We start from the raw sequence: 14,289 nt of genomic DNA on the forward strand, positions 1-14,289 counted from the left end.
CCATGTCCCTACACAAACCTTTTTTCACTCCAGACACATCATTCCACAGACTGATCCCCTAAAACGATCTGTGTTTCCAGATACCGCCCCCCCATCTGTACTGTTCCATCCTCTTGAAGCAATGTGATTTTCCTTCCATCTTGTTGAGACCTGTCTTTTCTTCAGCCCCTGTGTTTTATGAAGCCATTCGTGATAATCCAGTCAGACGTGATGCCTGCCTTCTTTTTGTTCCAGCATTTATGGTCTACACCACTCCTGGGCGTGTTATCACGCAGCAGCTGGGAAGGCACCACTTTTCTCCCCTGAAAGGTTGTAAACAAGAGAGCAGGAATTCAGTTATTTGTATTCCCTGCTGAACTCGGGAGAGATAAGCAGCAAAGCACAATATAATTTTTAGTTCTCAAGAGTAGGGTTTCTGAAAGTCTGGACATTGGATTTCCTGCCTCGGAATTCTCTGGGGTGCTCATAGAAAATACAGATTCCTGGACTGATCCTATGGGAAAGTCCCAAGAAATCTATTTTTACTAAGCTTGGAGAATAGGTCACCTATTCTCCAGTCATCTGGATGTTATTAAAAACACATCATAAATGTTTAGAAGTCAGGAGAAGTACTATTTATAAGAAAGAGAATTTACATAAAAAGGGGGAACGGATTGCAGAAAGCAAACCAGTAGAGTAAAGCCAAAATTCATACTGGAATGTGATAGAAAATAGAGGGAAGCAGGTGGGGAGACCCGAGACCACTGATGTCAGCTCTGTCTAAGCAGCCCCTTCCTGGAGCTGGGGCAGATACCCAGGGTAGGACATTTTAGTTCTTAAGAGCAGGGTTTCTCCTGGGGAAGAATTCTGAGCACAATTTTGATAAGTGATTCCAAACTTGTAAAGGCAGAGGCTCACATTCCAAATTCAAGTCGCTGAGCATTTGGGAAAGAGTCTGGGAAGACCAGCAGTCCAAGAATCTATAGGCCTCACTTTATTGCTTATTGGTATCAACACATGGTCCTGTTTACCCCTCACCCTCTTAGGGCTCACATTTCCAGACTTGTACATCACACACAAAACCATCAGTGAACAGCCTTCTTTCCAGGGTCTCCATGTGACCTAAGAAAGAACATACTGGAAAAAATGAAAAGTAAACACAGGATAATTGTATGTGCGTAGTATGTTTATTACACATTTGTTTTCCAGGGCTTCAGAAGGAGGCAATTTCCCAGATCACTGGGAAATTCTCTTTAGTTCATCCAGGCAAATTTGATTCCTTAACAACTGTAATTTCCAAACTGTGTCCAATCGAAGAGCAGCCAAACATGCTTTATCTGCACAATCAAGGCAAGCAGCAATTTCCAAATTTACAAAAATAAAATGAAATTTCTCCCTTATAACTTTTTTAGAAGTTTGATTTCTACTGCCATGTTAATATACTACAATCTAAATGCAAAAAGTAGGGTTTGGTTTGCAATAAAAATATAATTTATAATACCTTTTTTATTTTTATTTAAATACACTCACATTATCTAAAATTCAAAAGAAGTCAAGGGCCTCCCTGGTGGTGCAAGGTGTTCGATCCCTGGCCAGGGAGCTGACCCACAGGGTGCAGCAGACCTCTCCTGTCTCCCCGCTGTTTGCCTCAGCAGTGGATTTCAGTCAATCTGCCTGTCCTGTTTCCCACTCTGTCTCTGGTGAATCCTCTTCATCCCCCTACACCTCTGGCCTGTACCCCAGTTCTTGTGTGCATACATACATAAATATTTTTTTTAAAAGTCAAGGAGTAACAGAAAAAGTCTCATGCTCACCCTGTCCCCCAACATCCAAATCTCCACCTCCACGCAGCCCATTTCTCACATCTTCTGTACCCAGAGATAAAATCCCTTAGGATTTAATACATTCATGCTTTCCGAAGCTCTGCCAAAACCAGAATGACTTATAGGCATTTCCTCACCTGGAGAAGTTTGAGTCCTACTGCCTAGACTTCAGTGAAGTTTCCAGGGTTCTTGCAGGCTTACACAGATTCATTCACTCACTCACATAACAGACATTCGTAGGCGCACTGGGCATTGGAAGGTGATAGGACCCGATCAGCACAGGTCAAGTTGGTCCCTGACCCTGGAAGACCAGGAAGGTGCTTCTGTCTCAGGGACCTCAGCTCATCCAAACTGGGAAGTTCTTTTCCCTCCCTCCCTTCCAGGAGACTTACCTTGCTGGGCTCATGACATCTTCTAACAACTTACTATGCAAGCTGCTAAAGCTGAATGAAACTAGGTTTTCACAAAGGAAACTAAATTTTTCTAGATTTTTCCAGGGCTCTATTTCCATGCTGCCTCTCTACCCACTGTGTAAACATGGTACTCATGGAGATGAAGGGAATTCCCGCAGGTTCCAGGAGGCCTTTGTTAGCCAGGCAAGGTTGAGGGTGTGGTTTTCAATTGCTGCCACTTTTGCTTTTGAATTACAAAATGCTTGTAGATAGGTTGGTGATTACTAAATCAGTTTGTTTTGGGCTATTGTACAAGTTTTGTTGGCCAAATAGGAGTTTAGAGGAGGTCGGTGGCAGCAGAGATGGCTGGATGGGAAATGTATTTTAGGGGAGAGAAACAGAACTTGCAGGAGGATTGATTGTGGGCTGTTGGTAACGCCAAGGGGGGATCAATCCTTCCCAAGCCTGTGGGTTTACGTACAGTTTACAAGGACCACTGAGTCTCTTCTCCACAGCTCTGAGGTCTTTTGCTCCATCGAAGTGGGCTGCAATTGTAGATGTCTCATAACTCCTGCCATGCCCAAGCCATCTGCATAGATGAGACACCCGGCTATTATTTGGGGGCTCAGCTCATGCTATGTACTCTTGTCTTTGCAGAATGAAACTAAAAATCCCAATGTTGCCAAACTCCAGACTTTCACTTAACCTTGAAAGCATTTTTCAAGTGCGTTCCATGTGCCAGGCCACTCACCAGACACTGGGAGTGAAAAGATAAATAAAGCATGACCTGACAACTTCACGAGGAGGGGCAGCGGAGGCCAGCGGCCCATGGCTGTGTTGTTGTGTTCCTCCTGGCAGAGTGTAAAAATGGAGGGAAGAAGATTGAGTTTGGGTTGGGAGGAGAGCACCCGAAAATTTAATGTGAAACAGTGATTTGAAATGAAGCCTGAGATAAAGCAAAGTTCACATGGATAAGATCAAAAATCCTAACTTTTCATCACTAAAAAGATTTTCATATCTCAACCGATGACTTTGCTCATGTCACACAACAGGTAACGTCCCACTTTTCCCCACTGAAACTCAGGAGTTTATTTGGCCACATCTTGTGGCAGAATTTGACCTGGGGGTGGAGGGATAAAGCAAAAGTGGTTGAATTCAACACACGCTTGCTCTCTGGGTATATTAGGTGGGGCAGTGATTTCCAAAATGATACTGGCTTCTGTGGACTCAGAGGCAACCGTGCATTTCCCTGTGGGAGGATGTCCTCTCTCCACTGCTGAAGGAAACATCTCCCTCCTCTAAAGATACCTCCCCGCTGCCTGCCAGCCACGGCTTTTATGGGCTTGCTATTTAGGCTCAAACTTGCAGAAATCAGTCAATTTGAAAAGCCAATTAACGGACCCTTTATCTTCAGCCACAGGTGGAGCCTGTGGTATGAGTAAGCTGCGCTGTTGGTCCTGCAGGGTTTGCAGGGATCGTTGAGCTGGAAATTCTCCATTGTTACTGCTTACCAGGCCCTGAGCTTGGACGTGTATGCTTAAGGATGTAGCCTTCTAAACTCTGTGTGTGTGCGTGTGTGTGTGTATGTGTGTGTGTAAATAGAACCAGCACTGCAAATGTCACACCTGCTGTGTGCTAGGCCCCGTCACATGAAGGTTGGGCGAGGTCACCTTTGTTACTCCCGTGTCCCTCCCTGGAGACTGGCCCACGCCCCTGTCATGTTCAGGTGAAATTGCTGATGTTCTAGCATCTCTGGGGCCCTCCACTCCCCTCCAGGAAAAGTCAGTGCAAGTCCCAGTGCTCCCATTCACCCTGCACAAGTGTATTCACGAAACATGACATGAGTGGATCAGCATGACCCCCATGACACGGCCTGGTGCTTATACACCCTGTGTGCGTGTGTGTGACACACTCTGAAGTCCTGTCACCTGGAAGGCAAATGAGATTACCAGGAGAGAGAAGGGTGCTCAGTGCTACCTATTTATTCATTCAGACACATTCATTGGCCTTGCACGATGAGCCTGGTCCTTTCCAGAGGCTTTATTCTGGGAGGACAGTGGGGGGAATCCCTCAGCAGACATGGAGCTTGCCATCAGTGGGGGAAGCGCATGGCAATTACATTTCAACTACAGGAACAAAGCAGGGAGAAAGCCCCATGTGTGTCCCAAGAGCCCCCAGACCTGGGCAAACCTGGAAGCTCGGTGACTCCAAACAATCAGTGTCATCTAACAGGCCCACGAAGAAGGCCTGTGGCTGAGCACTGGCCTCAAGACCAGGAGAGCACAATCTCTTGAGGAATAGAAAAGATATGTGTCCAGGGAGATGGCTTCCCACTCAGGACAAGACACCAGATCCCAAGGCAGCATTTGTGCTGAGGTGGAGAGGTAGGTAGAAGCTGGGCCTGCAGGGTGAGGCCCAACTACGTAAAGGAAACAGGTACAGGAGACCATCTGCTTACAGCGCTCCTGTCAGGCTCAGAGTCCTCCCCTTTGTCTCCATTGGCAACAGCCTGTCCACTGTCTGCCAGTGAAGGGGGTGCCATGGGTGCAGCTGGGGAGGTGCAGGCATGCATGAGGTGGCTAGAGGCAGCTGGCTAAAGAAAGTGTCTTCTGGAGGGGCACTGGGAATGAAAACTGGAAAAGGAATCTTCATTCAACATCCCATCAACACTCCATGCTTGGTATTACTGGCTATTTTCAGGGCTAGGTTCTGGGGATAGAAAGTGAAAACAACATGGGTTTTTCCCTCAGAAGGTTTAGAAAGGGGAACAAATCAAAAACACAACTTGGAAACAACCTTAGCGCTCACTGATCAAGGCGCAGATCAAGAAGATGTGGTCTGTCCACACTGTGGAATACTATGCAGCCATAAAAAAGATGGAATGTTACAACCTAAACCAAAATGGAAGAGTTCAAGGGAACTGTGTATAGCCACCAAGTCAGGATGACACAGAGAAATGTTGACTGACTTAGTGGACAATTTGACAAAGCAAAATACTTACAAAAAGCAGCAACCACTCATTAAGGAAATGAGGGCTCTGAATTAAGAGGAGGGGGAGGGAGAAGGGGACAGAGGAATATAAGGGGTGGTGGTAGGAAGGAAAAAGAAAAGAAAAAATGAAATAAAAAGAGAAGTGGGTGGGGGAAGGGAGAGGGAGGAGAGGAGACCAGTGATTGGCGAGGAAATACTCCCAGGGCTTAAGATTCAGAGGTCCAGGCAGGAAAGAGGCTCATTGGCCTGAAGTGAATGTCTCCTCCTGGGCCCAGGTCAGGACACTGGGCTGCTCATATGGTGGTAGGTGGGTGTTTGAGAGAAAATAAAATCAAATAAAGCTCACACTTGTTCTCAGGCTATCGAGAAGACACTGGAAGGCGAAAGCTGGGCCACATTTGCCTTCTAGCAAGATCACATGTAGCAGCATACAGGGTGGATGATGGCTGAGGGTGAGGCCAGGCTTGCGGAGACCAGCCAGCCAGGAGAGCCAAAAGCAAGCATCAAGGGGGACAGAGAGATCAGATGAGGAGATATTGGCAACCAAGTAAAGAATACAGTGATTTATTTGGGGGAGTGGGGCTGAAGGACAGACGGGAGGAAGGGGTGATGCACTCGAGTGAGTGACCAGGGACAGTGGTGCCATTTACCGAGACAGAGGAGGGACATGGGAACACAGCTCGCTGGACACAGAGCTTGAGGGACGTGCAGGAAGCAGCTGGCAGGAAGGGATCTGGGCTGAGGCTCATGAGTAGAGAGACCTCCAAGGATGCCCTTGTCCTGGGCAGAGTGTGGAGAGCCAAGAGGAAAGAGAACGTGCCCCCCTGCCCCCCTCCCCTGGGGTATCCACACTCCAGAAAAGCAAGTGGTATCAGATGGTGGCATGTCGCAGGGCTTGGACTCCCTGAGGTCACTGGGACAGGATGATGAATGATCCAATGCGGATGTGGTGGAAAGCAGTGTGTTCACAGCAGTGGGCGGGGCTAGGGGAAACCAGAGGGACTGCCTGGAGGAGAGGACAGACGTCCAGGTGGTAAGGGCCTGAGCAAGTGGTGGGAGGAAGGGTGTGTCAGTGCCACCTGTGAAGCTTTTCAAGCTAGACCCAAGTGACAATCCAACCCCCAACCCCCACACACCCCATCCCCAGTTCTGTGATGATCTAAGGCTGAAAATGCAAACGCCCCTGCGTGTAGGTGGGGAGGCCTTACAAGGGAAACACCTGAGGGACTTGGTGAGGAAGAAGGAAAAGCGAATAGAGGTGAGATGTGTTGAGTTCGTAGAGTTTTTTAAGGTCCTTTAAGCTGGAGAGCTGAATCTTTATTTTTAAAGAGGTGATGACATGTTGTATGTTAATTGGGGAACGATGAGGGCGAGATTGGGCAGACAGCCTGGAGTAGGCCAGGCCAGAGAAGGAAGAACACCACGGCACCAGCCTTTTTCCTCAGCAAGGATGAAAATTCGTGACAGAAACAAATGGGCACAAGATGTGAAGCTGTCATGTGCCTCAGAGGTCCCAGTGCCAGCCAGGCAGGAGGGCGCGGGGAGGAACCAGGCCAGCAGCCTGTGCCCGGGGTCATGGGCCAGGAGCAAGACACCAAGCGCAGCTCACAGAGGGCTGGGGATGCATGCTCACACACACACACACATACCCTCACACTCACATCACAGATACCTCATGCTTACAGTCACACACACTTCACATTCACACACACCTCACACTCACACACTCACATACCTCACACTCACCCTCACACACTCATACCTAACACTTGTATCACACACTCACATACCTCATGCTCACAGTCACACCTTATACACACACCACACACCTCATACAAATGCCACATGTTTGCACACACACCTCACACTCACACACTTTCTTTCACACACTCATACCTCATACTCACATGCATTTCACACTCACATGCCTCATGTTTACATACTCCTCACACTCACACTCTCACACACACCTCACACTCATGCCACACACACTTCACACTCACACAAACACCACATGGTCACATATACTTCACACTCACACACAGTCACACACACACTCACATACCTCATGCTCACATCTCCCACACACCACTCACTCTCAACACACAGTCACACCCACCACACACACTCACTCTCTCTCACACCAGTGTCCTTAAGTCCCATCCACTTTCCACACCAAAACGCTGACAGAACCTCTTCCTGGCACCCCTCACAGAGGCAGCGAGTTTCTCTCTACCCACCAGGGATCCCCTCCCCCGACGGGTTTCAGGCAGGACGGGCGGCACCCAGGTACCCTGTGCTGACGCAGCAACAGTGCCCAGCGGCCCAGGGCGGGGATGTGGCCCAGCCTGGAGATGGCCTCGCCGCGGGTGCCAGGCTGCTCCCCTGCCCAACTGGACATAGCTCTCGCAGGTATTCTCTTATTTCTGGCTCTGCATATAGTTGGTTTTCTGCAAAGAAATGGACACACTGAGCAAAGAGCAAACATAGCGCAAGCACCACCCCCTACCTCCCCTTCTCCCTGCTGCCTGCTCCCCTCAGTGACCTCCGCTCCGCTGTCAGCATCCACTTGTGCACGTTTGTTTTGTCAGCTCATGGACTTTGCGGCCTTAAATTCCCACGTACAGGAAGTCATCCAAGGTCGGCTTTGTCTGTGGGGCTAGCAGACAGACATGACCCCCCAGGGGACTGCATCCCATGACCCCCTGGGCCCCTCCCGTGGCATTGCTGAGCGGTCACAGGCCTTCCCGTGGCTGGAAGAACCCCATGTGGGCAGGCCCACCTTCCCAGCCCAGTCCTCTCCTGGGGGCACCAAGGCTTCAGATGAATTCTCTGAGAATCCACCTTCTTTGGGAGAAAGTACTCTCCCTGGGGAGCTAGGGCTGCCTCCTGCTGGGTGGGAGGTGCCAGAGAAACCCAGGTGAGCTGGACATGGCTCAGGCCCAGGGAGCTCACACCTTGTGAGGGAGCAAGGCCAAGGGCCCAGAGTCTCGGATAAGAGATGTGCCAGTCAAGTGCCATTAAAATTAATGAGGAAAATGCTTTTCTAATGCTTGGGGGGTGGGGTGGGGGGGTGAATAATAGATGGGTGGAGCTGATATTTAAAATTAACCAGGAGAAAGCCTCATGCTTCTGTGGGTGGATATGCAGGGAACAGCATGGCAGGGAACAGCATGAGGAGGTCACCAAATGGAGACAAGTAAGTTGCACAAATCTGGGAAGCACAGGGTGGTTTGACAGGGCATGGGAGAGTAGCAGGTTGGGGACCTATGGGGTCATTCTTGAGGCAGTGAGGGCCCCACAAAAGACACTCCTGGGCAGTGCAGCGTCCATCAGGCACAAATTAAGAGGTTGGATCCCCAACTGTCAACTCAGAGAAATACAGGGGGAGAAGAATTTTAGACATTGGGGTAAATGCCTGTGGACTCTCCGAGCGGGGGTGCTGGTTAGGACTTGGAATGAGCATCTGTTGGAGAGAAGGGTGTGGTCTGGCCGGCTGGGGTCATCAGCACCGCTGGACCTCACTCTGAAGACTGGCTGCAAATCAGGGTGAACACTTAGGAAATACCATCACAGATGCAACTCTTCTGGACATGCAGGGCAGACCGGCTGGTGGCTATGTGGTGACCCCCTACATCTTCATTGTGGCCCCTTTCTTAAACCCCTTCATTCTCTCAGAATCTGCCTTGAGTTCAGAAAATAAAACCCAATGGCAAACACTTGATTTGATCAGAATTGTTCCTCCCTGGGATGACCATGGTGGCATATGGTGGCTTCTTTGTCCTTGAAGGGGACCCCCTGACTCCTGGAACACAGGGTTCTAGAGCCTCTTATCTGCTGTATCCAAACACAGCAGCTACAAAAGCTAAAACCCTAGACAACTGATTGAATGGGTGAATGAACAGAGCTTGAAGCATGTAAAATGCTGTTTACTGTTTAGGAAACAGAGTATTATGTAGTGACGTCCACGTGCGCAGGCACGCAGAGCTTTATAGACACGTATTCCTGAATAGCGAGCCGCGTTGTATATATTTAATTCCTGAGAACTGAAAACACCGAGCTCAGGAAACGCGTTACTTCCTGCAGGAGGGTAGGAAGGCGGTCCCCTTGGAGGGCCCCCCCACACCCCACAGGCTGCGTGCTGTTTCCTGTGGTCAGAGCCAAGTATCTGTTACATTGCTATTCTCTGCACAGTTGCATGCAGGGAACAATGTATTTACATACAAACATGATTTTAGCTTTTGGAGTAAAGAAAATAGGGTCTCTGTATGTTAAAAATGGTGAGACTGGGCTGAAATGGGGTACTTACAAAAGGGGGAACCCACAGAGGGGGTAGCCTCGGCAGACTGCAGCTGATCCAGCTGGCAGAGACCACCAACCTTGTCCCCAGGGCGGGATCCCCCAAAGGAGCTGGTGACGGTAGACAGAGGCCCTCAAGCCTTAGAGAATACCCACCCTCAGGAAAAGCGACTTGGAAGCCGCACCAGCAGAGAGACCCAGGAGGAGCAGATGGGCTACTGCAAGGCAAATGAGGGAAATACAGCTGCTGGAGTTCCTGGGGAGGAGGGAAGCGGCAGACTGGCAGCAGACTGCTTGAAGACACCCGCATTGCTTTAGCAAGAACAATTTTAGCAGGGCCCTACGTGACCTCCAGGCGAGGGGGGAGGCTGCGGGGGCGGGGGGCACGAGACCCTGTTGACCTGGAATCAGCTCTGACCTGCTCCTAAGCCTGGCGGTCAGCAGGAGAGCGGCTGGCCTCGGCTGTGGGGCCAAGGAGCTGAATGCCAAATGTCACTTAATCTTAATCACACTCCATTTTAATTTAAAACTTGAAGCCCTGTAAATCATCGCGGAAGATGTTGGGTGGGCAGAGTTTTTACATTGAAAGGCATCTGATCTACTTCTTGTCGACAGATTGAACAGTCTGGATGGTTTTTTTCTCACCAAACATAACGTTAGAATATGCTGATTCGAATATTTTTGTGGATGATGTAGGGATACTATGTAAATCAGAGTTGGCAGTGAAGTTGAAATACTGGTTTTAATTTTAAGCCTGGAACATTTGAATGGGGCAGATCAAGGCATCCTCCTTAACAGCGCTGGGTGAGAGCAGAAGGGAGAAAGGCCTGGAAGGTGGCAGCAGGCACAATTCGGTGAATGGCAATGACAGTTTGGCCACATACAGGAAAAAGCTGTTTGCTTTGTAAAACAGTAAATTTAAAGAGCAGCTGGACAATACTGAGCAATATTCTCAGTAAGTACATAGTACACTTGATGCAAAGTTTCCTCTCAGTCCTCAAAAGAGATTCACTACCAGTTGCCTGACGTTAGAGTTAAATGTCCAACAAACTTTTGAAACAACAGGTTTTAGCAAGATCTGAGCTGACAACTTGAGCAGCTGCCATACGACTTGTATTCTTACATAAAAAAGAAAACCATGTAAAGAGGTACTACAATTAATTATTATTTCAGCTATGAAAATGATATTTGTTGGAAAACCATAAGAAAAAAGCTTGAAAAGATATTTTTACAGGGTCTCCCCAGTGGCGCAGCGGTTGAGCGCTGGGTTGCGAAGCTGCCCGCAGCCTCCGCGGTGCCGGTTCGATCCCTGGCTGCTCCCCGGCCACCAGAGGCGGGTCCCACATGGCGCGCAGACCTCTCCTGCCGCCTGCTGCTCCCCTCAGCAGTGTACTTTGGTCCTTCTGCCTGCTCTGCTCCCCACTCTGGCTCTGGTGAATTCTCTCACCCTCCCGCGCTTCTGACTGTACCCAGTGCTTGTATAAATAAATAAAAATAAAATAAATCTTTAAAAAAAATAAATAAATAAATAATAATAAAAAAAAGATATTTTTACAAACTCAGAAAACTTGTCCACAATTACACAATTGCCTGTTGAATGCACAATCTTTCTTAATATGTCAGAGTTCAATGGATTCAAATTCTGAAAAAGTGCAAGCTTTCCCTCGGCTCTAGAAGAGTCCTGTGGTGTGACAGTCTGCCCAGTTAACGCTCACGATGTGCTTCATCTCAAAAGACTTTCAAATTTATGAAAAAAGTAGGTTATTTTACAGGCCGAGAACTGAACCCACGTTTTTCTTTCTGCCAAAGAAAAACTCAGCTAGATAGGAAAATACCGTTTCCATCACAACCAAGGGTCTCCTCCTGTGTGAATCCAAAGTCTGATTTATTGGAATTTGAAAGCAACATACTGATCTCTCTTCCATTGTGTGATTTTCTATGATCCACATCGAAGATATTTGTATTGAGTCTTCTGAATAAATTATATGAGGTATAAATACGGATCAAATATTCCTGATGCAAATGTAGCATTTGAATTGAAATGTGTTCCAAGTTTAAAAAATATACACTGGATTTCAATGATTTCATGTGAAAATGTAAAATACATAAGCAATCATTTCTGTATTGATTACATGTTGAAATGATATTTTGGTGGTCTTGGATTATATCAGATGTGTTATTCAAATTAATTTTTCCTATTGCTTTTTAATGTGGCTACTAGAACATTTAAGACACGTGGCCTACATGTTGGCAAGCACCGTCTTTCTTTCCCCTGTTTTACTGCGATGGTGTGATGTCATCAGATTCCCAGGGGCCCTTTGCCCTCCAGCAGTCTTGGGGGGCTGGGCGCTGATCCCCGGGCGCCTGGATTCCAGTCTGGCTTATAAAGCTTTGCTGTTTGCCGTGCATCTCAAGCAGCTGGCAGTGTCTCCATCTGAGGGTGGGGGCAGGGGTAACTCCCACTCCCTGGCTGTTAGAGAGCCGTTTCACTGGTGGCTGTGCTTTGGGACTGCCGTGACCTCGACGCATTGTCACGTTGTTGTTATCAGCTGCTTGACTTGAGACACTCCCTGGCCACACATGTATTCATCTGAAAAGCAGGGGGTGCTTCTTCAATGAGACAAAATATGCGAAGTTGCTGGACAGGAGGTGGTGGCCAGGGTGCTGGCCGGAACTTGCAGCCGGTCCGGAGTGGCTGATGTGGCTCCACTCACTTCACATCACCCTGTGCGCAGTCACCAGCCCTGGGGGGCCAGGAAACTCCCCTCTGTCATCCTCACAAGAAACTCCCCTGCCAGCATTGGTCCCACACCTGCCTCCCCTGAGCCTCCCCAGGTCCGCAATGCAGACTGAAGGCCCACCTGCCCTCAAGGCCTACGTGGCCCCCTCTGAGCTCTGGACATGTCCCTGGCCACTGTGTACACTCGGCTCTCGGTCATGAGTTCCCTTATCTTGTTCAAAATCGTCACGTGAATGTCTCCCTGGTCAGATTAGGGCGAATGTCCTATAATCTGTGATAATGGCGCCCAAGATATATGGTCCACAAGTGGGAACAGTTGGAAAAATTAGAGGGGAGCAAAGAATTTGGACCTGGGAGAGCCGAGGCTCTTCTCCAAGATCCCAGAATGGCCGTGGAGAGAGGAAGTTTTAAACTCAAGTTGGAGATAAGCCTGAAGGGACGAAGCAGAGCTGGTGTGGGCCATGGGGTGGGTAGGGTGGCAGCGAAGGGCAGGGTGAGGTCAAGGAGCCAGGTGCCTGCCCCGCAGGCCCTGGAACTGAAGCCCCACCCCGCCCCATCCTGTGTCCATTCTCTGCCCATCCACCCATCCGTCCATCCATCCATCTTCCAGCCAGCCATCAATCTGTCCATGCTGTCTCTAACTATCTAGCTACTCCTACATATTTTCAGATTGTTCTGGGATATTATAAAGGAGATCATTAATATTCTGGCTCCTGGAGCCTGCCCTTACCCTGGGCAGGCAAGAGATATCTCTAAGATGTTGGAAGCATTTTCCTAGCAAATTTGGAGAACACCTTGGCATGAATTCTAGAAATGTGAGCGGCACCTTTAAGCTCCACACGGGGCTATTCCCTTCCCATCAGGGAAGTAAAATCCACACCTTTGGTGTGTGCACCCTGGGTGCTGCAGGGGAGAAAGAGGGATGTTGGGGGTGCAAGGGCAGGAGAGCTGGCAGCCCTCAGGCTGGGGTCATGATTATTGACTGAAGCGGCGCCTTTCACCTGCCTGGGTGGCCCCTCGCTAATGGCCACCAAGGACTGGACACCAACACAGGGGTTTCACTGCCTCACACCCCCCACCCACCCCCCGGCTTCTGCCACTGCATCCTTGCTGCCGCAGTTAGTCCTGCCTGTGTTTCCAAATTCACTTCTTGACATTCCCCGTCACACCCAAGGGCTGCGAAACCCCCACCCTGTGCCCCGCCGTGGCCTCTCCTCCATCACTGCCTGTGTCCCGAATGCTAGCCCATGTTCTTCGCCTTCCATTTTCCATTTAAGCCAGCACCCTGCCAGCCTAAGCTGTAACCTTGGGGCACCCAGCAGGGCGCTGACTTCACATGGGGGATCTACTGTCCCCGGACTACACTGGACTGTCTGCTCTGTGAGGGTGTGCGTGTCTAAACCACGCGTGCCCCCGATGCCTGCACAGCCATGCCTTAGAGAAGCTCATTAGTTGTTGGGGGCCAGTGCCCCCAACAGCAGGCAACACATGGGGTGCACCACTCATGCTCCTCTCACTCAGATGCCACGCACCCCCCTGGAAATCTGTTCCCTGTTTTGGCCCTTTGGCTTTTCCCACCAGCTCTGCTCCCTCCTCATCATGTGCTCTGTATTTGGGGTGCCGCTTCCTATCTGTTTTTGCCTGATGGGTGTGTCTGGCCCCTCTGTGGGGTCAGCGCCCACAGTGTCCAGGGCTCCCCAGCCAGGCTCTGGGGTGCTGTGTGCATAGGGGGTCACCGCCTTCAGGGTTCCTTCACAGCAGCACCCACAGCTGCTGCCAGAGCCATTTGTGGGGCTCCCCATGGCTCCTGGCCTGCCTCGTACACCAGCCGTCTCCCAGATTGTGCCGACTTGCCAGGACCTCACTCTGTCTCAGGGTGTCTGGTAAGAAGGAGGTGGTGGGCATGGCGTGCTGGGGACACTCCATAGGCCACACTCCACTCCTCTCTCAGGCAGCCTTTCAGGGAAGAGCGAGCTGCCCGCCGGCCCATCGGCCTGGGCTGCAGAGAGCTGTCCGACCAGCCACCTGCAGGATGCGCTTTTCTAGTTTCTTTATTTTTTAGAAC

This window comes from Talpa occidentalis, unplaced genomic scaffold (genome assembly GCF_014898055.3).
Source record: "Talpa occidentalis isolate TD23 unplaced genomic scaffold, MPIMG_talOcc4v2.1 talOcc4.8, whole genome shotgun sequence".
Taxonomy (NCBI): Eukaryota; Metazoa; Chordata; class Mammalia; order Eulipotyphla; family Talpidae; genus Talpa; species Talpa occidentalis.